This window comes from Pipistrellus hanaki (assembly GCF_964339955.1).
Source record: "Pipistrellus hanaki genome assembly, chromosome: 3".
NCBI classification, from domain to species: Eukaryota; Metazoa; Chordata; class Mammalia; order Chiroptera; family Vespertilionidae; genus Pipistrellus; species Pipistrellus hanaki.
In genome coordinates, this window is record NC_140505.1 from 90279319 (window position 1) to 90301428 (window position 22110).

General features: G+C 38.5%; 1 protein-coding gene across 13 annotated transcripts in view; it reads left to right on the top strand.

Moving 5' to 3' along the window:
• The window catches only part of FAM168B (family with sequence similarity 168 member B), a 132604-nt gene that overhangs the window by 16598 nt on the left and 93896 nt on the right, over positions 1-22110 (top strand). The gene's annotated exons all lie outside the window — the stretch shown is intronic.

A 22110-nucleotide genomic window follows, 5' to 3' on the forward strand; every position in this document is an offset into this window, starting at 1 on the left:
AAAATTTACAAGTCTGAAACTCTATTATTTAGAGCTAGAGACCTATGTACTGTGCAAGGTGTTATAGGGGAAAAATACTTTTGATATGATGTGATGTGATTTGTTTTTTAATCAAATGATTGAGGTCAGTCCCCCCCCCCCTTTTTTTCCGTATTTTTAAAATTAAGGTCTTATATGTGTACATACCTTAACAATCCCCCCCCCCCCAACTCTCATACATGCCCTCTTTCCCCAGAGTTTTTCGTCCATTGGTTATTCTTATATAGATGCATATAAGTCCTTCGGTTGATCTCTTATCTCCCCCATATCTCCCTATGCTCCCGACTGTAATTTGACAGTCTGTTTGATTCTTTACTGTCTCTGTATCTATCTTTTGTTCACTAGTTTATAATGTTCCTTATTATCTTTTTATATATATATATTTTATTGATTTTTTACAGAGAGGAAGGGAGAGGGATAGAGAGTTAGAAACGTCGATGAGAGAGAATCATCGACTAGCTACCTCCTGCACATCCCCTACCAGGGATGTGTTCACAACCAATGTAAATGCCCTTGACCAGAATCGAACCTGGGACTTCTCAGTCCGCAGGCAGACGTTCTATCCACTGAGCCAAACCGGTTTCGACTAATGTTCCTTATTATCAATAAGTGAGTGAGCCGAAACCGGTTTGGCTCAGTGAAGAGAGCATCAGCTTGGGGACTGAAAGGTACCGGGTTCGATTCCAGTCAAGGGCATGCACCTTGGTTGTGGGCACATCCCCAGTAGGGAATGTGCAAGAGGCAGCTGATCGATGATTCTCTCCCATCGATGTTTATAGCTCTCTTTCCCTCTCTCTTCCTCTCTGTATAAAAATCAATAAAATATATTTAAATAAATAAATAAATAAATAAATAAATGAGTGAGATCATGTGGTGTTTTTCTTTCATTGACTGGCTTATTTCACTCAACATAATGTTCTCCAATTCCATCCAGGTTGATGCAAATGATAAGAATTCCTTCCTTTTTATTGCAGCATAGTATTCCATTGTGTAGATGTACCAGAGTTTTTTTTTATCCAATCACCTGCTGATGGGCACCTAGGCTGTTTCCAAATCCTAGCTATTGTAGATTGTGCTGCTATGAACATAGGGGTGCATACACTGTATTTTCCGGCATATAAGACGACCCCCTAATTTTATAGTGAAAACATATGTTTAGGCCTATATTCACTGTATAAGACTACCCCCCACTTCTGAGGCAACACCAGTTCTTTTTTTAATAGACCGCCTCTCAAACTCAGCCAATCCAAGCAAGCTTTTTATGCATGTAAATTATACATGTTCTGTGCCCGAAGCTACACTGTGTTCTAGTAAAAAGCCTGCTCAGATTGGCCAGAGTCAGAGAGGCGGTCTATTAAAAAAAGAACTGGTGTTGCCTCGGAAAAGGGAGGTAGTCTTATACAGCGAATATAGGCCTAAACCTATGTTTTAACTGTAAAATTAGGGGGTCGTCTTATAAGCCGGAAAATATGGTATCCTTTTTCATTGATGTTTCTACTTTCTTAGGCTATATTCCTAGGAGTGGGATTACTGGGTCAAATGGCAGCTCCATTTTCAGTTTTTTGAGGAAACTCCATACTGTTCTCCACAGTGGTTACACCAGTCTGCATTCCCACCAGCAATGCACGAAGGTTCCTTTTTCTCCAGATCCTCACCAGCACTTGTCATCTGTTGATTTGTTGATGATAGCCATTATGACAGGTGTGAGATGGTACCACAATGTTGTTTTGATTTGCATCTCTCGGATAATTAGTGACTTTGAGCATGTTTTCATGTGTCTCTTGGCCTTCCATCTGTCTTCTTTTGAAAAGATTCCATTTAGGTCCATTGCCCATTTTTTAATTGGATCATTTATTTATCTTTCTTTTATAAAGTTGTATAAGCCGTCTGTAGATGTTGGAGGTTAAACCTTTCTCAGTGATAACATTTGCAAATATGTTCTCCCATACAGTGGGCTTTCTTGTTGTTTTGTTGATGGTTTCTTTTGCTTTGCAAAAGCTTTTTATTTTATTTTTTATTTTTTTAATATAGTTTATTGACTTTTATAGAGAGGAAGGGAGACAGAGAGCTAGAAATGTCGATGAGAGAGAAACATCGACCAGCTGCCTCTTGCACATCCCCTATTGGGGATGTGCCCGCAACCAACGTACATGCCCCTCACTGGAATCGAACCTGGGACCTTTCAGTCCATAGACTGACTCTCTACCACTGAGCCAAACCGGTTTCGGCAGCTTTTTATTTTGATGTAGTCCCATTTGTTTATTTTCTCTTTAGCTTCCATTGCCCTAGGGGCAGTATCAGTGAAGAAGTTCTTTTGGCATATGTCTGAGATTTTGCTGCCTGTGGATGCCTCTAGTATTTTTATGGTATCCCGTCTTATGTTTAAGTCCCGTATCCATTTTGAGTTTATTTTTGTGTATGGTGTAAGTTGGTGATCTAGTTTCATTTTTGTGTGTGTATCTGTCCAATTTTCCCAACATCATTTACTGAAGAGACAGTCTTGACTCCATTGTATGTTTGTACCTCCTTTGTCAAATATTAATTGACCATAGTGATTTGGGTTGATATCTGGATTTTCTATTCTATTTCATTGGTCTATATGTATGTTCTTGTGCCAGTACCAGACTGTTTTGAGAACAGTGGCTTTGTAATACCGCTTGAAATCTGGTATTGAGATCCCTCCTATTTTATTTGTTGTTCTCAGAATTGCTGTGGCTATTTGTGGTCTTTTTTGGTTCCATATGAATTTTTAGAGAGTTCTTTCTAGGTCTGTGAAATATGCCATTGGCATTTTAATTGGGAGTGCATTGAACCTATAAATTGTTTGGGAAATATGGACATTTTGATAATGTTGATTCTACCAATCCATGAACATGGTATGTTCTTCCATCTGTTTACATCTTCCTCTATCTCTTTTTTCAGTGTCCTGTAGTTTTCCGTGTATAGGTCTTTTACCTCCTTAGTTAATTTTATTCTTAGGTATCTTAATGTGTTTGGTGCGATGGTAAATGGGATTGCTTTTTTAGTCTCTGTTTCTGTAAGTTCACTATTGGTATATAGAAATGCCATAGATTTCTTGGCATTAATTTTGTATACTGCAACATTGCCAAATTTATTTATTAAATCTATTAGTTTTTTGATGGAGTCTTTTGGGTGTTTGATGTACAATATCATGTCATCTGCAAATATGGACAATTTTACTTCTTTTCCAATTTGGATACCTTTTATTTCTTCTTCCTGTCTAATTGCGATGGCTAGAACTTCCAGTACTATGTCAAACAGGAATGGTGAGATTGGGCATCCCTGTTTTGTTCCTGTTCTTAGAGTTAATGGTTTTAGTTTTTGCCTATTGAGTGTGATGTTTGCTGTGTGTTTATCATATATAACTTTTATTATGTTGAGGTATGATCCTTCTATTCCCACCTTGTTGAGAGTTTTTATCAGGAAAGGATCTTGGATTTTATCAAATGTTTTTTCTCCATCAATTGATATGACTGTGAGATTTTTATCTCTCAATTTATTTATGTGATGTTTCATGTTTACTGATTTGCGGATATTGTACCATCCTTGCATTCCCGGAATAAATCCTACTTGGTCATGGTGTATGATCTTTCTGATGTGCTGGTGGAGTCGATTTGCTAGAATTTTGTTGAGGATTTTGGCATCTATGTTCATGAGGGATATTGGCCTGTAATTCTCTTTCATTGTGTTATCTTTATCTGGTTTTGGTATTAGGGTAATGCTGGCTTCATAGAAGGAGTTTGGAAGTGTTCCTTCCTCTTGAATTTTTTGGAATAGTCTGAGGAGGATAGGTTTTAGTTCTTCCTTGAATGTTTGGTAAAACTCTCCTGTGAAGCCATCTGGTCCCGGGCTTTTGTTTGCCCATTGAGTAGGATGTTTCCTGTGGGTTTAACATATATAGCTTTTATTATGTTGAGGTATGATCCTTCTATTTCCACCTTGTTTTGAGTTTTTATCAAGAAAGACATTTTCCAATTTTGGATTGTGTGAAATGCTTTTCCTGCATCAATTGATATTACAATGTGATTTTATACCTCAATTTGTTTATGTGATACATCACATTTACTGATTTGCAGATATTGTACCTTCCTTCCATTCCTACTTGGTCCTGGTATATGATCTTTCTGATGTACTGCTGGAGCTGATTTGCTAGAATTTTGTTGAGGATTTTGCCATCTATGTTCATGAGGGATTTTGGCCTGGAATTCTCTTCCATTGTGTTGTGTTTATCTGATTTTGGTATTAGGGTGATGTTGGCTTCATAGAATGAGTTTGGAAGTGTTCCTTCCTCTTGAATTTTTGGAATAGTCTGAGGAGGATAGGTTTTAGTTCTTCCTTGAATGTTTGGTAAAACTCTCCTGTGAAGCCATCTGGTCCCGGGCTTTTGTTTGCTGGGCTTTTTTTTGATGATTATTTCAATTTCTTCCTAAGTCACTGGTCTATTGAGATTTTTAGATTCCTCCTGATTAAGTTATGGAAGGTTATATTTTTCTAGGAATATGTTCATTTCCTCCAGGTTGTTCAGTTTGTTGGAATAGAGTCGTTCGTAGTATTTTATAACAATCCTTTGTTTTTTGTCAGGGTCTGTTGTTATTTCACCTCTTTCATTTCTGATTTTGTTTATTTGAGTCCTCTCTCTTTGTTTCTTGGTTAGCCTGGCTAGAGGTTCATCAATCTTGTTTATCCTTTCAAAGAACCAGCTCTTGGTTTTGTTGATCTTATGTATTGTTTATTTGGTCTCTATGTAGTTTATCTCCGCTCTGATTTTTATTATTTCCTTCCTTCTGCTTACAATGGGCTTTTCTTGTTGCTCTTTTTCTAACTTTTTTAGTTCTAGAGTTAGATAATCTGTTACCATTTTTCTTGTTTTTTTTTTTGCAATAGGCTTGTAGAGGTATGAACTTCACTCTGAAAACTGCTTTTGCTGTGTCCCATAGATTTTGGGTTGTTGTGTTTTCATTGTCATTTGTTGCCAGGATGTTTTTAATTTCTTCCTTGATTTCTCTGGTAACCCAGTCATTGTTTAATAGCATGCTGTTTAGTCTCCATGTGTTTGATTTCTTTGGATTATTTTTATTGTAGTTGATATCCAGTTTTATGCCACTATGATCTGAGAAAATGCTTGATATGATTTCTATCTTCTTGAATTTGAAGAGACTTTGCCTATGTCCCAACATTTGGTCTATCTCTGAGTATGACCCATGTGCACTTGAGAAGAATGTATATTCTGTGGCTTTGGGGTGGAATGTTCTGAAGATGTCGATTAATTCCATCTGGTCTAGTGAGTCATTTAGAATTGATGTTTCTTTGCTGATTTTTTTTGTTTAGATGATTTGTTGAAGGATGAGAGTGGGGTATTAAAAGCTCCTACTATGATTGTATTGCTATTAATCTCTCCCTTAATGCCCTCCAGCAAGTTTTTTGTTTATGTATTTGGGTGCTCCTGTATTGGGTGCATATATGTTTACCAGGGTTATTTCTTCTTGTTGGATTGCTTTCTTTAGTATTATGAAGTGGCCTTCCTTATCTCTTGTTATGTCCATCACTTTGAGATCTAATTTGTCACATATAAGTATTGCTATTCCAGCTTTTTTTTTTTTTTCCATTCGCCTAGAAAACCTTTCTCCATCCCTTCACCCTCAGTTTGTGTACATCTTTTTTTCTGAAATGGGTTTCTTTTCTTCTTTTTTAAAAATAAAACTTTATTTTCAGATTATTACAATTGTTTCTCCTTTTTCCCCCCATAGCTCCTTTCCACCCAGTTCCCGCCTCACCCTCTGCTCTTACCTTCCCCTCCACCCCCTGCCATTGTCCTCATCCATAGTTTATACAATTTTAATCCAGTCTCTTTCTGCACCCCTACACCCCTTTCCCCCTGATAATTACCAATTCGCTCCCTTTCTTTGCCCCTGATTCTATTATATTCACCAATTCATTCTGTTCCTCAAATTTTTAATTCACTTGATCTTCTTCCTCTTCTTAAATAATACCTTTCAGCATTTCATATAATACTGTTTTGGTGGTGATGAACTCCTTTAACTTTTTCTTATCTGTGAATCTCTTTATCTGCCCTTAATTCTGAATGATAACTTTGCTGGATACAGTAATCTTGGTTGTAGGTTCTCACTATTCATCACTTTGAATATTTCTTGCTACTCCCTTCTGGCCTGCATAGTTTTTGTTGAGAAATCAGCTGATAATCATATGGGTGCTCACTTATAGGTAACTTTTCTCTTGCTGCTTGTAAGATCCTTTTATTGTCTTTTGCTCTTGGCATTTTAATTATGGTGTGTCTTGGAGTGTTCCTCTTTTGATTCCTCTTGTTTGAGGTTCTGTATATTTCCTGTACTTATAAGTCTATTTCTTTCACCAGGTGGAGGAAGTTTTCTGATATTATTTCTTCAAGTATGTTTTCAGTATTTTGCACTCTCTCTTTTTCTGGCACCCCCATAATTCTGATGTTGTTATGCTTGAAGTTGTCCCAGAGGCTCCTTACACTATCTTCAACTTTCTGGATTCTCTTTTCTTCTTGTTTCTCCAGAGTGGTGTCTTTTGGCTCTTTGACCAGATTCTTGTGTTCCTCCATTCTGCTGTTTGATCTCTGCATAATATTTTCTAATTTAGTCAGTTTATGTTTAATTTTTAGTTGGGTCTCATGAAATTTATTGGCCTCTTCTAGGATATTTTTGCATAACCTTAAAACTGTGGTTTTGAACTCTACATCCTCCATCTCTTTCATTTGAGATCTATTTCCTTGTCTCGGCATTTTCGCTGCTTCCCAGAGTTGGTAGGATAGCTTTGTGTGTTTGGTGTCCTATATGGCCTAGTGGTTCAGCCTCCTCAGTTACCTGAGGTAGACACTCTTGGTGCTTCCCTTTGTGGAATTCGTGTACAGCCTTGTTGTAGCTAAGTCTTTATTGTTGTTGGTATCCCTGTGAGAAATTGATCTCCAAGCCAATTGGATGTGGGTATCAGCTGTGGGATACCTTCTATATTGGAGACAATCTTATAGGATCAGACTTTCAAAATTGCAAAAGCCTCTGTGTTCAGCTTGGATAGGACTGAGTGTTGGGGCTGAGCTGACAGTCTTAGCTTCTCATCAGCCTTGCCCTTGTGCGGGCACCTGAGTTTCTGCCTTCTGTGGCTCCCCTGAGTTTCTGCCTGATCATCCCAGATTTCCTGTGCAAGAGTGTGGGTGCCCCAGGGGCTCGCCCAGAATTGGTATGGGTCTCTGTAGTCTGGAGCTTCTGACTCCTTCCACTACAGAGAGGCTGTGGCAACCTCTGCAGTCAGACCTCTGCGTGTATTCACTCACGCTCGACTAGATCTTGCCTGCTGCGGCTCCTGGCTCCCTGGTCTCCCAGACTCTGAGTCTCTGGGTGCCTTTCTCTACAGTCCAGACTCCACCCGTATGAGCCTGGGTCCACGGGGTTTCAGCTGGGGTTGGGGTTCAGTACAGTCAGGAAGGGTTCAGTGCAGTCGGGGAATTCCTTTTCCCTCCGGCCAGCCAGCCATTCGGCCGCACTTTCTCTCTGTGCACGCGAGTGTCTCCCTACCTCAGCACTTTGCGGTTCCCAGTCCGATCTCTGAGCCTCTCTCCTTCTTTCTATAATAGTTGTAGATTTCCCACTCCGCCAGCTTTCCTGTGTTTTTGGATGAAGTCCGTTCTGATTTTAGTTGTTTTTTAAATTGTTTTGTGAGGTGGCAGCTTAGGTGCTTACCTAGGCCACCATCTTGGTTCCTCTTCTACTGAAATGGGTTTCCTGTAGACAGCAGATATATGGGTATTGTTTTCTTATCCAATTTGTTACTCTATGCCTTTTGATTGGGGCATTTAATCCATTTACATTTAAAGTTATTATTGATAGGTATTTATTTGCCGCTATTTTTATTCTATGACCCTGTGTTCCTTCTTCGCTTACTATTTCTTTATTTTTACAGCAGACCCTTTAGCATTTCTTGCATTGCTGGTTTGGTGGTGATAAATTCCCTTAGTCTGTTTTTGTCTGTGAAGCTCCTGATTTCACCTTCAATTTTGATTGATAGCCTTGCTGGGTACAGTATTCTTGAATTCAGACCCTTCCTTTACATGACTTTGTATATTTCATTCCATTCCCTTCTGGCCTGATGAGTTTCTGTTGAGAAATCAGTTGCTAGTCTGATGGAGGTTCCTTTAAATGTAACTTTCTGTCTCTCTCTGGCTGCTTTTAAGATTCTTATTTCATCATTGGTGTTTGCCAATTTAATTATATTGTGCCTTCGTATTGGTCTTTTGGGATTCATTTTGCTTGGGACTCTGTGAGCATCTTGGATTTGTGTCGGTTTTTCTTCTCTATCTCAGGAAAGTTTTCTGTCATTATTTCTTCAAACATTTTTTCTATGCCTTCCTCAGTTTCCTTTCCTTCTGGAACCTCTATTATTCTAATATTGTTTTGTTTTGTATTGTCCCAAAATTCCCTTAGTCTCTCCTCTTGCTATTGTATTTAATTTTTTTTTTTCCAGAAGCTGCTCTAATTGGGTATTTTTTTCCATCTTGTCTTCTAGCTCACTAGCTCTTCTTCTTCTGGTTGAGTTCTTTACAGTAGTGATGTCATTTTTCATTCCTTCTTGGTTCTTCTTCATTTCCTCTTGGTTCTTACTCATATTGTCAAACTTGTCTCCCATTCTTTTTAGTCATCTTATGATCATTACTCTGAATTCTTGCTCTGTTAGGTTGCTTGCCTCTAACTCGTTTACTTTCTTTTCTGGTGATGCCTGCTTTTCTTTCATATGTGGGCTATTTCTTTGTCTCCCCATGATCTCTCTTTTCAGGATGTCTGGTTATATAGTTCTCTCTCCTTTTTGCCATGTGGTGGAGCGCTCCTTTGAGTCCAAGTGTTCGCGCCGCCTGGGATCAGCGTTCTGGGGCTCACAGCTGCTCAGTGGTCACTGCAGCTGTGGATATTCAGGCCTCTGACAAGATCCACTTTTCCTTTAAAGATGGCGAGATTTCGCTGTCAAAGCCCATAGGTAGCTCCAGGAGGGGACCCAGCCCCGCCGTGGGTGCTTCCCTGTCAGGGGCACCCTGATCAGCAGTCCCACACCTTCTCCTGAAGTTCGCCTGTCCCTTAGCTTGCTAACAAACACTCTCAGCGTGACCCTCAGCTGCTCTCTTTTTCTGCTTCAGGACAAGGCTCAGAACCCATCCATCTATTTTTCCGCCATTTTGTGTCTCCCGCATTGCTCTGGGTCAGTCCCCTTTTCCAGTGACAGAGGAAGAGCATGTAAATTACTAAGGGGGCTGTTGGTGAAGGTCACATCAGAAAGACTAACTTAAAAATCATTTGTATTCTAATATTAGACTTACCCAATACAAATGTGTGTTTTTCTGGAGGGAGGAAAAAAATTTAAAATAGCTGTCAAGATAAACACTGTTAGACACCTGTTTCATGAAAACTCAGCATTGAGTAAAAAAAAAATTTGTAACATTATTTTCCTGTTTTACCACTTAAAAATCATTTCAACATTTTGCCTTTTTTATGTTTTAAAAGCTAACCAGTTTTATTAAATCAATGAGTAAGTAGCTCATTTTAATTGCTGAAGAATGTTTTATTGCTCAATGGATTTGGTTTATTATGAGGGATACAGAATTATGGAGGAGCAGAATATTGACAAGATAAGATGAAATTAAGACAGTGCATTATCTGCCAAAATCCACAAGCCCTCTATGGATATGTATTCCTAGATTTTATATACTCTTGAGTAAAAAGGTTTATTTTTATTTTTAACAAAGGCATAAAATAAGAAATGTCCATGCAGCCATTTTTCTAGCAGATGCTGTACACCATTCATTTTATACAGAATAGAGAGTTTCAAATACAGTACATTTTCTATTGGTATTTGTTCTATGCATTTTTAGCAGTTTCAACCAGCAAATAAAGTATTCTCAGTAAAAACAAGCAAAACCAGTGCAAAATTATTATAAAACACATGACATAATTAATCAAAAAGAAGTCATGTCACACCAAATGCTTAGAATAACAGAAGATATAAAACAGTGACTTAAAACGTGAGAGGGGAATGAGACAGTGGGTGAACAAAATGAACCAACTGGACCTTAAATGGGAGGAAAAAGACATATGAACAAAATTTAGGCTAAATTGCAGGTAAAACATTGCTAAAGAGAGAAAAGGCATAAGGAAAGGGGGAAATAGACTGGTAAAGATATAAATGTGTTAGAATGAAAGATTTGAGAATTAAGAGCTCTAGAAGGATTGGGTGGAATCTAGAAGAAAAGAAACAACAGAATTTTCCATAACTGATGAAAGGTTATTTAGTGATAAGACCTGTCCTTAAAATATTAACATTACTTTAATCAAAATGCTAAATAGCTGAAGAGAATTCTGAGTGAAATAGACATGACATGAGAGTCCATATAATAAAAACATTGATTGATTGATTGATTGTGCCAGGCTGCCAAAATACTAAAGATATATGCATAAATTTTGTTCTGCTCTTTGGTTGGTCAAAAGCAAACTTTATGTAAAGGCCCAGGTAGTATACATGGTCTGTGGGTCACACTGTTTCTGTGGTAATTACTCTGAGTATGTCTCTTTCAGAGCAACTGAAAAGACAGAGGGCTACATTGTCCTGTGGCCTATCATTTGATGATCTCTGGTCAGGAGCATTGGAATAAAACACTTTTTAAGAGGTTTGTTTGTTTGCGGTCTTGAAATTACATTTAAAAGAAAATTTCTATAATATTAAAACAGTTGTAAATTATATATAGTTTTGTATGATTTCTTCTATTTTACTTATTTTTTTTACACTTACCAGTATCTTGCCTATTTTTATGATTTTTAATATTTTTTAGTTTCCTTGACTTTCTTAACAGACTGTGTCAGGAAAGATACAATGCAAGAATTAGTAGTCATTCTGGGTATTTTAAATTCGAAGATGAGGGTGTCAATGCAGGGAATTAATGTGCCTACAGAATTTTGAAGCTACCATGACTTCAATACCCCAAACTGATAAGACATTATAGGAAAGTGCTTTAATATAATTTTATAGTCTTATCAGCAAATGGACAGGCTGATGTATAACTTTTTATAAATATATGTAATGATTTGCCCACCATTCAGAACTGAAATATTGCTGATATGTACACATAAGGAACTGTTTGACATTGAAATTTGGTCTCAAAAGAACTGGTGGCCCAGAAAGAAACTCTCACAGACTGATTCATATGCCTTTCAGCATAACTATTATTGCTTCTCATTTTTGATTCTTATAAATATATTTCCAGTAGGACATGATCTCACTTATCTAGGGGAAATGGTGAACAACATAGACTGATGAACAAGAACAGACCCAGAAATAAGTAGCCATGGGTCAGACTGTTGGACCTCAAAGGGAGGGTGGGGATAAAAGGGAAAGATCAACCAAAGGACTTATGTGCATACATACAAGCCTAACCAGTGGTTGAGGACAATAGAGAGGTGAGCACATGAGTGGGGGTGTGTGTGGGGGATTGGAATGGGGGGTGGAGAACAAATATGTGATACCTTAATCAATAAAGAAATTTAAAATAAATAATAAAATATATGAAATGGAAAGGAAGGAACACCTTCTACCTTCTTCATCTTTTAATTATATTCATGTAATTTCTCACATAACTGGATATATATGTACTATTTTCAGATTGATGCCACCAGCTTTTGTTCACTTTCTTTTGACTTTTGAAAAATCAAATACATATTTTTAATTTATTATTTTTTATTGTTGATAGTATTACATATTACCCCTCTTTGCCCAACTCAACCCACCCCAGACCTTCATCACACTATTGTCAGCAACCATGAGTTATGCATATACACATTTTTAAAATTTCTTTATTGATTAAGGTATTACATGTGTGTCCTTATCCCCCCATTACCCTCCCATCCCCCCACTCATGCCCTCACCCCCCTTTTGTCAGTGTCCATTGGTAGGCTTATATGCATGCATAAAAGTCCTTTGGTTAATCTCTCCCTCTTACCCCAATCCACCCCTATTTTCCCTCTGAGGTTTGATGGTCTGATTGATGTTTCTCTGTCTCTGAATCTGTTTTTGTTCATCAGTTTATGTTGTTCATTATATTCCACAAATGAGTGAGATCATATGATTTATCTTTCTCTGGCTGGCTTATTTCATTTAGCATAATGCTATTCATCCATGCTATTGTAAATGGTAAGAACTCCTTTTTTTACTGTAGAGTAGTATTCCAACAAGAAAGACCACTGCATGAAAGAATATATTTGCCAATGTTATCACTGATAAGGATTTAATCTCCAGTGTTTACAAGGAACTCATACAACTTAACAAAAGGAAGATAACCCAATCAAAAAATGGGCTACAGACCTAAATAGATAATTTTTGAAAGAAGACATTAGGAAGGCCAAGAGACCTATGAAAACATGCTCAAAGTCACTAATCATCCCAGAGAAGCAAATCAAAATGACAATACAGTACCATCTTGTACCTGTCAGAATGGCTATCATCAACAAATCAACAAACAACAAGTGCTAGTAAGGATGTGAAGAGAAAGGAACCCTTGTGCACTGCTGGTGGGAATCCAGACTGGTGCAGCCACTGTGGAGAACAGTATGGAGTTTCCTTAAAAAACTGAAAATGGAACTCCCGTTTGACCCAGTGATCCCACTTCTAGGAATATATCCCAAGAAACTAGAAACACTAATTAGAAAGGCCATATGCACATGCATGTTCATAGTGGCACAATTCACCATAGCTAATATTTGGAAACAGCCTAAGTGTCCATAGAAGATGAGTGGATTAAAAACTGTGGTACATATATTTTATTTGTTTTATCTCTTCCTGTCCTCCCCACCAACCTCCCCTCTGAGATCTGTCAGTCTGTTCTATGCATCCATGCCTCTGGACCTATTTTGTTCATCAGTTTATTTTTATCATTAGACATATACTGTACTAGAGGCCTGGTGCATGAAATTTGTGCAGGGGGTGGGGGGTCCCCTCAGCCCAGCCTGTACCCTCTCACAATCCTAGACCACTGGCTCCTAAGTGCTCACCTGCCTGGTAAACCTTTACTGACTCCCCTGCTGTCATGGTCACCCCCAGCTGCCCCCAGTGCCAGTGTGTTTGCCTCCAACTGTCTCCCCTGCTGGCCTGCTCATCCCCACCTTCCCTTTCCACTGGCCTGCTTGCCCCCAACTGTGCCCCTGCTGGCCTACTCACTCCAAACTGCCCCCCCCCCACACACTATCCTGATCACATCCAACTGACCCCCACTGACATCCTGCTCACCCCCAACTGGCCCCCCTGTTGGTCTGCTTACCCCTAATGGCCCCGCCCCCCAGCAGCCTGATCACACACAATTGCCCTCCCCTCTTGGCCTCTAACCGCCTCTACCTCAGCCCCGGCACCATAGCTTTGTCCAGAAGAACATCTGGAAGATCTCCTGGGAGGTTTTCCAGTCTAATTAGCATATTATCCTTTTATTAATATAGATAGAGGCCTGGTGCATGGGTGGGCATCAGCTGGTTTGCGCTAAAGGGTGTCCCGGATCTGGGTGGGAGTTCCCTTCGGGTGTGGGATGGCATGGATGAGGGGATGAAGGCCGTTTTCAGTCTGGTCATACCCTCTGGTGTTCTAGGCTCCCAGACCCTCTTTTTTTTTTTTCAATGTGTCCTTGAGCGGAGGCCAGGGCAGGCTAGAAGCGTGTATCTGGGATTTATTTATCTTCTATAATTGAAATTTTGTAGCCTTGAGAGGAGGCCAGGGCTGGCCAAAGTAGGTGGGGGGGGGGGGGCGCGGGGTGGGGGGGGGGAGCTTGGCAACCCAAGCCTCTTACTCGCTCCAGCTCCGTGGCCACCACCATCTAGGTTGGGTTAATTTTCATACTTGCATGTTTCTCTTTTATTATTATAGATAGGATAAGTGAGATCATGTGATATTTGTCTTTTTCTGAATGGTTTATTTTGCGTGTAATCATCTCTAGTTTCCTCTGCTGTCACAAAGGTTAAGAGTTCCTTCTTTTCTATAACCACATAGTATTCCATTGTGGAAATGTACCACAGCTTTTAGCCTTTTTTTTATTTTTTATTTTTTATTTTTTTATTTTTTATTTTTTTTAATTTTTTTTATTCTTTATTAGTTTAAGGTAACACATTTCTCAGTTAATCCATCATAGTTCTTTTACTGCAATAATAATGTGCGAAAGTCTAGGGATAATTATTACCATGACTCTATAACTCAGCTCTCCCAAGCTATTACTAGTGCAACCAATTTAAAGATTGGTATAAATATATGTTACATTAGCCTTACCCATGATGAGTTTTTTTTTAGTTTTTTTTTTTAATATATTTTATTGATTTTTTTTGACCCCCTCCCTCCCTCCCACACATCCCCTCCCTCCCCAGAGTTTTGTGTCCATTGGTTGCACTTATATGCATGTATACAAGTCCTTCGGTTGATCTATTATCTCCCCCAGATTTTCCTCCCGTCCCCCCTGTAACTTGACAGTCTACTTGTTGATATACTGTCTCTATATCTATCTTATGGTTCATCAGTTTATAATGTTCTTTATTATCCACAAATGAGTGAGGTCATGTGGTGTTTCTCTTTCATTGATTGGCTTATTTCACTCAGCATGATGTTCTCCAATTCCATCCAGGATGCTGCAAATGATGAGAAATCCTTCTTTTTTATGGCAGCATAGTATTCCATTGTGTAGATGTACCATGGTTTTTGGATCCAATCATCTGCTGACGGACACTTAGGCTGTTTCCAAATTCTGGCTATTTTAGATTGTGCTGCTATGAACATAGGGGTGCATATATCCTTTCTGATTGGTGTTTCTAGTTTCTTGGGATATATTCCTAGAAGTGGGATTACTGGGTCAAATGGGAGTTCCATTTTCAGTTTTTTGAGGAAACTCCACACTGTTCTCCACAGTGGTTGCACCAGTCTACATTCCCACCAGTAGTGCACGAGGGTTCCTTTTTCTCCGCAACCTCGCCAACACTTGTCATTTGTTGATTTGTTGATGTTGGCCATTCTGACAGGTGTGAGATGGTACCGCATTGTTGTTTTGATTTGCATCTCTCGGATAATTAGTGACTTTGAGCATGTTTTCATGTGCTTTTTGGCCTTCCTTCCGTCTTCTTTTGAAAATATTCTATTTAGGTCCATTGCCCATTTTTTAATTGGATCATTCATCTTCCTTTTATTTAGTTGTATAAGCTGTTTGTAGATGTTGGAGATTAAACCTTTATCAGTGGTAACATTTGCAAATATGTTCTCCCACACAGTGGGCTTTCTTGTTGTTTTGTTGATGGTTTCTTTTGCTGTAAAAAAGCTTTTTATTTTGATGTAGTCCCATTTGTTTATTTTCTCTTTAGCTTCCATTGCACTAGGGGTAGTATCAGTGAAGAAGTTTTTTTGGCATACGTCTGAGATTTTGTTGCCTGTGGATGCTTCAAGTATTTTTATGGTTTCCCGTCTGATGTTTAAGTCCTGTATCCATTTTGAGTTTATTTTTGTGTATGGTGTAAGTTGGTGATCTAGTTTCATTCTTTTGCATGTATCTGTCCAATTTTCCCAACACCATTTATTGAAGAGACTGTCTTGACTCCATTGTATATTAGTGCCTCCTTTGTCAAATATTAATTGAGCATAGTGATTTGGGTTGATATCTGGGTTCTCGATTCAATTCCATTGATCTATATGTCTGTTTTTGTGCCAGTACCAGGCTGTTTTGAGAACAGTGGCTTTGTAATACAGTTTGAAGTCTGGTATTGAGATACCTCCTACTTTACTCTTCTTTCTCAGGATTGCTGTGGCTATTCGGGGTCTTTTATTGTTCCAAATGAACTTTTGGAGAGTTCTTTCTAGGTCAGTGAAATATGCCGTTGGTATTTTAATGGGGAGTGCATTGAACTTATAGATTGCTTTAGGAAGTATGGACATTTTGATGATGTTGATTCTACCAATCCATGAACATGGTATGTTCTTCCATCTGTTTACATCTTCCCCTATTTCTTTTTTCAGTGTCGTGTAGTTTTTCGCGTATAGGTCCTTTACTTCCTTAGTTAAGTTTATTCCTAGGTATCTTAATTTTTTTGGTGCGATCGTAAATGGAATTGCTTTTTTAGTCTCTGTTTCTATAAACTCACTGTTGGTGTATAGAAATGCCATAGATTTCTTGGTGTTAATTTTGTATCCTGCTACATTGCCAAATTCATTTATTAAGCCAATTAGTTTTTTAATGGAGTCTTTTGGGTTTTTTATATACAATATCATGTCGTCTGCAAATAAGGATAACTTTACTTCTTCTTTTCCAATTTGGATGCCTTTTATTTCCTCCTCTTGTCTAATTGCAATGGCTAGGACTTCCAGTACTATGTCAAAGAGGAGTGGCGATAGTGGGCATCCCTGTCTTGTTCCTGTTCTTAGAGGGAATGGTTTTAGTTTTTCCCATTGAGTATGATGTTGGCTGTGGGTTTATCATAAATAGCTTTTATTACGTTGAGGTATGATCCTTGTACTCCCACCTTATTAAGAGTTTTTATCAGGAAAGGGTGTTGGATTTTATCAAATGCTTTTTCTGCATCAATTGATATGACTATATGATTTTTATCTTTCAACTTGTTTATGTGATATATCACGTTTATTGATTTGCGGATATTGTACCAACCTTGCATTCCTGGAATAAATCCTACTTGGTCATGGTGTATGATCTTTGTGATGCTCTGCTGGAGCCGATTTGCTAGAATTTTGTTGAGGATTTTGGCATCTATGTTCATGAGGGATATTGGCCTGTAATTCTCTTTCATTGAGTTGTCTTTATCGGGTTTTGGTATTAGGGTGATGCTGGCTTCATAGAAGGAGTTTGGAAGTGTTCCTTCCTCTTCAATTTTTTGGAATAGTCTGAGGAGGATAGGTTTCAGTTCTTCCTTGAATGTTTGGTAAAACTCTCCTGTGAAGCCATCTGGCCCTGGGCTTTTGTTTGCTGGAAGCTTTTTGATGACTGTTTCAATTTCTTCCCAAGTCACTGGTCTATTGAGATTTTTAGATTCTTCCTGATTGAGTTTTGGAAGTTTGTATTTTTCTAGGAATATGTCCATTTCCTCCAGGTTGTTCAGTTTGTTGGAATAGAGTTGTTCGTAGTATTTTGTAACAATCCGTTGTATTTCGGTGGGGTCTGTTGTTATTTCACCTCTTTCATTTCTGATTTTGTTTATTTGGGTCCTCTCTCTTTGTTTCTTGGTTACCCTGGCTAGAGGTCCATCTATCTTGTTTATTCTTTCAAAGAACCAGCTCTTGGTTTTGTTGATCTTATGTATTGTTTTTTTGGTCTCTATGTCGTTTATCTCTGCTCTGATTTTTGTTATTTCCTTCCTTCTGCTTACACTGGGTTTTTCTTGTTGCTCCTTTTCTAACTCTTTGAGTTGTAGAGTTAGATCATCTGTTACTATTTTTTCTAGTTTTTTGCAATAGGCTTGTAAGGATATGAACTTCCCTCTCAAAACTGCTTTTGCTGTGTCCCAAAGATTTTGGATTGTTGTGCTTTCATTGTCATTTGTTTCCAGGATGTTTTTAATTTCTTCCTTGATTTCTCTGGTAACCCAGTCCTTGTTTAATAGCATGCTGTTTAGTCTCCATGTGTTTGATTTCTTTGGATTATTTTTATTGTAGTTAATTTCCAGTTTTATACCATTATGGTCTGAGAAGATACTTGATATGATTTCTATCTTCTTGAATTTGAAGAGACTTTGCCTATGTCCCAAAATGTGGTCTATCTTTGAGAATGTCCCATGTGCACTTGAGAAGAATGTATATTCTGTGGCTTTGGGGTGGAGTGTCCTGAAGATGTCAATTAATTCCATCTGGTCTAGTGAGTCATTTAGGATTGATATTTCTTTGCTGATTTTTTTTTTAGATGATTTGTCGAAGGGTGACAGTGGGGTATTAAAATCTTCTACTATGATTGTATTGCTATTAATCTCTCCCTTAATGTCCTCCAGCAGTTTTTTAATGTATTTGGTTGCTCCTGTATTGGGTGCATATATATTTACCAGGGTTATTTCTTCTTGTTGGATTGTTCCCTTTAGTATTATGAAGTGGCCTTCATTATCTCTTGTTATGTCCTTCACTCTGAGATCTAATTTGTCAGATATAAGTATTGCTACCCCGGCTTTTTTTCATTTCCATTTGCCTGGAAAACTTTTTTCCATCCCTTCACCCTCAGTCTGTGTGCATCTCTTTTTCTGAGGTGGGTTTCTTGTAGACAACAGATGTATGGGTCTTGTTTTCTTATCCAATCTGTTACCCTATGTCTTTTGATTGGAGCATTTAATCCATTTACATTTAAGGTTATTATTGATAGGTACTCATTTGACGCCATTTTTATTCTATACCCGTGTTCCTTCTTCACTTCTTATTTCTTTATTTTTACAGTAGACCCTTTAGCATTTCTTGCATTGCTGGTTTGGTGGAGATAAATTCCTTCAGTCTTTTTTTGTCTGTGAAGCTCCTGATTTCCCCTTCAATTTTGATTGATAGCCTTGCTGGGTACAGTATTCTTGGATTCAGACCCTTCCTTTGCATGACTTTGTATATTTCATCCCATTCCCTTCGGGCCTGATAAGTTTCTGTTGAGAAATCAGTTGCTAGTCTTATGGGGGTTCCTTTGTATGTAACTTTCTGTCTCTCTCTGGCTGCTTTTAAGATTCTTACTTTGTCGTTGTTGTTTGCCAATTTAATTATAATGTGCCTTGGAGTCTGTCTTCTGGGATTCATTTTGCTTGGGACTCTGCGGGCATCTTGGATTTGTGTGGGTTTTTTCTTTTCTATTTCAGGAAAGTTTTCTGTCATTATTTCTTGAAATACTTTTTCCATGTCTACCTCAGTTTCCTTTCCTTCTGGAACCCCTATTATTCGAATATTAATTTGTTTTGTTTTGTCCCAAAGCTCCCGTAGGCTCTCCTCCTGCTTTTTAATCTTTTTTTCTAGAAGTTGCTCTACTTGGGTATTTTTTTCCATCTTATCTTCTAGCTCACTGATGCGGTCCTCTGCTTCATCTAGTCTACTCTTGATGCTTTCTATTGAGTTCTTCATGGTAGCGATGTCACTTTTCATTTCTTCTTGGTTCTTCTTCAGTTCCTCATGGCTCTTCTTCATTTCCTCATGGTTCTTTCTCATTTCTTCTTGGCTTTTGTCAAATTTCTCTTCCATTCTTTTTAGCCATGCTATGATCATTACTCTGAATTCTTGCTCTGGCAGGCTGCTTACCTCTGGCTCGTTTACTTCCTTTTCTGGTGATGCCTGCTTTTCTTTCAAGTGCAGACTATGTTTTTGTCTCCCCATGGCCTCTCTTTTCAGGATGTCTGGTTATGTGGTATTCCTTCTCCTGTGTTGATTTTGAGGTACAAAATACAACACTACCAGGTACAACAAAAGAGGCACTTAACAGGAATGTATTTACAATATTAATAACCTCTAATAAAGGTGACCACTAGAGAAAGGCAACTTAGGGGATAGGAGAGAAGGAATAAAGGTAAAAATAAAATAAAGAAAAATTAAAAAAAAATAAAATTAAAATTTAAAAAAAAATTAAGTAAATTAAAAAATAAGAGGGATAAAGAGATAGAAAAAGAAGAAGAAAAAAAAAGTAATGACAAAATGAAGTTGGAAAACAGGGAAAAAAAGAAGAGGGAGAGAGAGAGAGTGAGAAAGAGAGAGAAGAAGCAAACTAAAAGAGAAATGGGAAACAAACTATATATATGTGGAGAAAATTGCCATAGAAAAACCTCTGGACCCAGCCAATGCCAGTAACAATACTTGGAGATTAATACAAACTACAATATCCACTATTATTAAGTAAGGCTATGATATACAGAAGTAAAAGAAACAAAAACAGAGGATTTAAAAAAAAAATACAAAGCAACAATAACAATACAGGAATAAGCATAACAATTTCACTAAAAGGCATAAAAATTCACAATAATCAACCTTCACACACACAATGCGAAAAGAATAGAGGGGAGAATGGATTTTTTTTTTTTTTTTTTAACTAGTTAATATAGTGCAGAGATTGGTATTTATACACTTGGAACAGGGGTTGGAACTTAGGTCTATAAGTATAGTGAGAGCTTTAGCAGGGGGTATACAGAGAGAATAGAGGAAAAACTAAAGTCGGAAAGGGATAGGATAAACTGTAGACTAAAGGGTAAAGTTTAGTAAGAGAGTGATAGTGTAAAGGTTGAGTTGAGATAGGGTTGAATGATGCTATAGTAGAGATTAAAATAGAATGAAGGTTACTCCCAATGTAAAATAAAGAAAAAATAAAATGGTACTAGAGAGAGAAAAAAAAGAAAAGAAAAAAAAATAAATAAAAATTTTTTTTTAAAAATTGCAAAATAGCAGTAGTAATAGTGATGATAGAGATTGAAAAATGTAATAATTGAAAAGGTAAAATCAAGTAAGGAAAACAGAAAAAAAAATTGTTTCTTAAGTAAAAGATATGAAAAATGAAAATTAAATAAAAGATGTAAAAAATGAAAATAAAATAAAGTATAGCAAAATTAGCATAAAAATGACCAGTACTGGTCACTCACTTCCTCAGTTAATGTATTTGGCACTTCTGATTCTCGGACCAGACAGTCTTGCAGTTCCCAGCTTTCCACTGCACCTCAGTTTTGTAAGGTAATCCTTAATTTTTAGTAGACTATATCTTAGATATTTGTGTCCATTTATTTTTGATTAATTAAAAGACAAAAGAAAAGAAAGGAAAAAAAAAAAAAAAAAAAAAAAAGGGCAGTTTGTAATTCAGCTCTTAGGTGTCAGTGTTTCCGGTTTGACCTCCCAGTCTTTTTGGTTGCTCCGGCCTTCTTTCTCTATGGCTCTAGCTGGCAGGGTGCCAGCTGGCTCCCAGACTATCTCTTCTGGTTCCGATCCCTTGTTTCCAGGGAGGCACTTTCTCCCTGCAAATTCCCTGGATATGCCCAACTAGGCTGTTCTTCCCTAGTATTCTGAAGCTAGGGGGTGAAGGGGATCAGGCGCCGAGGTGTCCAGATGTTCCGCCCTTGGCGGGACAGCCGCGATTCTTAACACTCTGTCCCGTGTCCCCTGGCTTTTTTTAAAATAAAAAAAAAATTTCCGCTTCTGGGGAAGCTTATGCCAAACCCAGCAGTAGATGTCGCTGCAGCCTTCTTAGGGCTCAGCTTTGCGGGCGCTCCATGGAGGCGGGGCCGGAACTCCCCGGCTACCGTGGCTGCCGGCGCCGCGGGACCGCAATCTCTCAGGCTTTCCCCGCAAACTCTGACGTTTCCGTGGGTGACCGAAGAACTCCTTTGAATCCACGCGCCAGCGCCAACTCGGGCGTCTCAGCTACTGGATGGACCTCTCCGCAGTGGGCTTTCCAGGCCTCAGAGAAGCCACTCCTTTCTCACAGCGCCGCCGCCGCTGCCTCTGCCTCCGCTGCCGCTGCCGCCGGCCTCCGTGGCCGCCGCTGTGGCAGTGTTGGCCACCCGGCTGGAAATCCTGTCCAGCGGATCGCTGCCTAGCTTCCTTGAAACCTTTGCTGCCCCTCAGCTGCCAATCATCCCTCCCTGAGCGACTCAGATGTTACTTTTATCCGTTCTGGGACCAGAGTCAGAACAAGTCCGACTGTTTGGTTGCCATCTTCAAGCTCCGCCCCTATTTTCTGTACCACAGCTTTTATATCTACTCCTGCATAGATGGGCACTTGGACCGTTTCTAGGTTTTAACTATTGTAAATAATACTACTATAAACATAGGGTTGCAGATATTAGTTCTCATTGGTGTTTTGAGATTCTTAGGATATAGTCCCAGAAGAGGGATCACTGGGTCAAATAGCAGTTCCATTTTTAACTTTTTAGTGAAACTACAATCTGTGTAGTGGCTGTACCAGTCTGCATTTACAGCAACAGTACACTGGGGTTCCATTATCTTCACAACTTGGCCAGAACTTGTTTGCTGATTTTATTTATTTTTCTTTTTTTGTTAAGGTATTATATGTATACATAATGATTT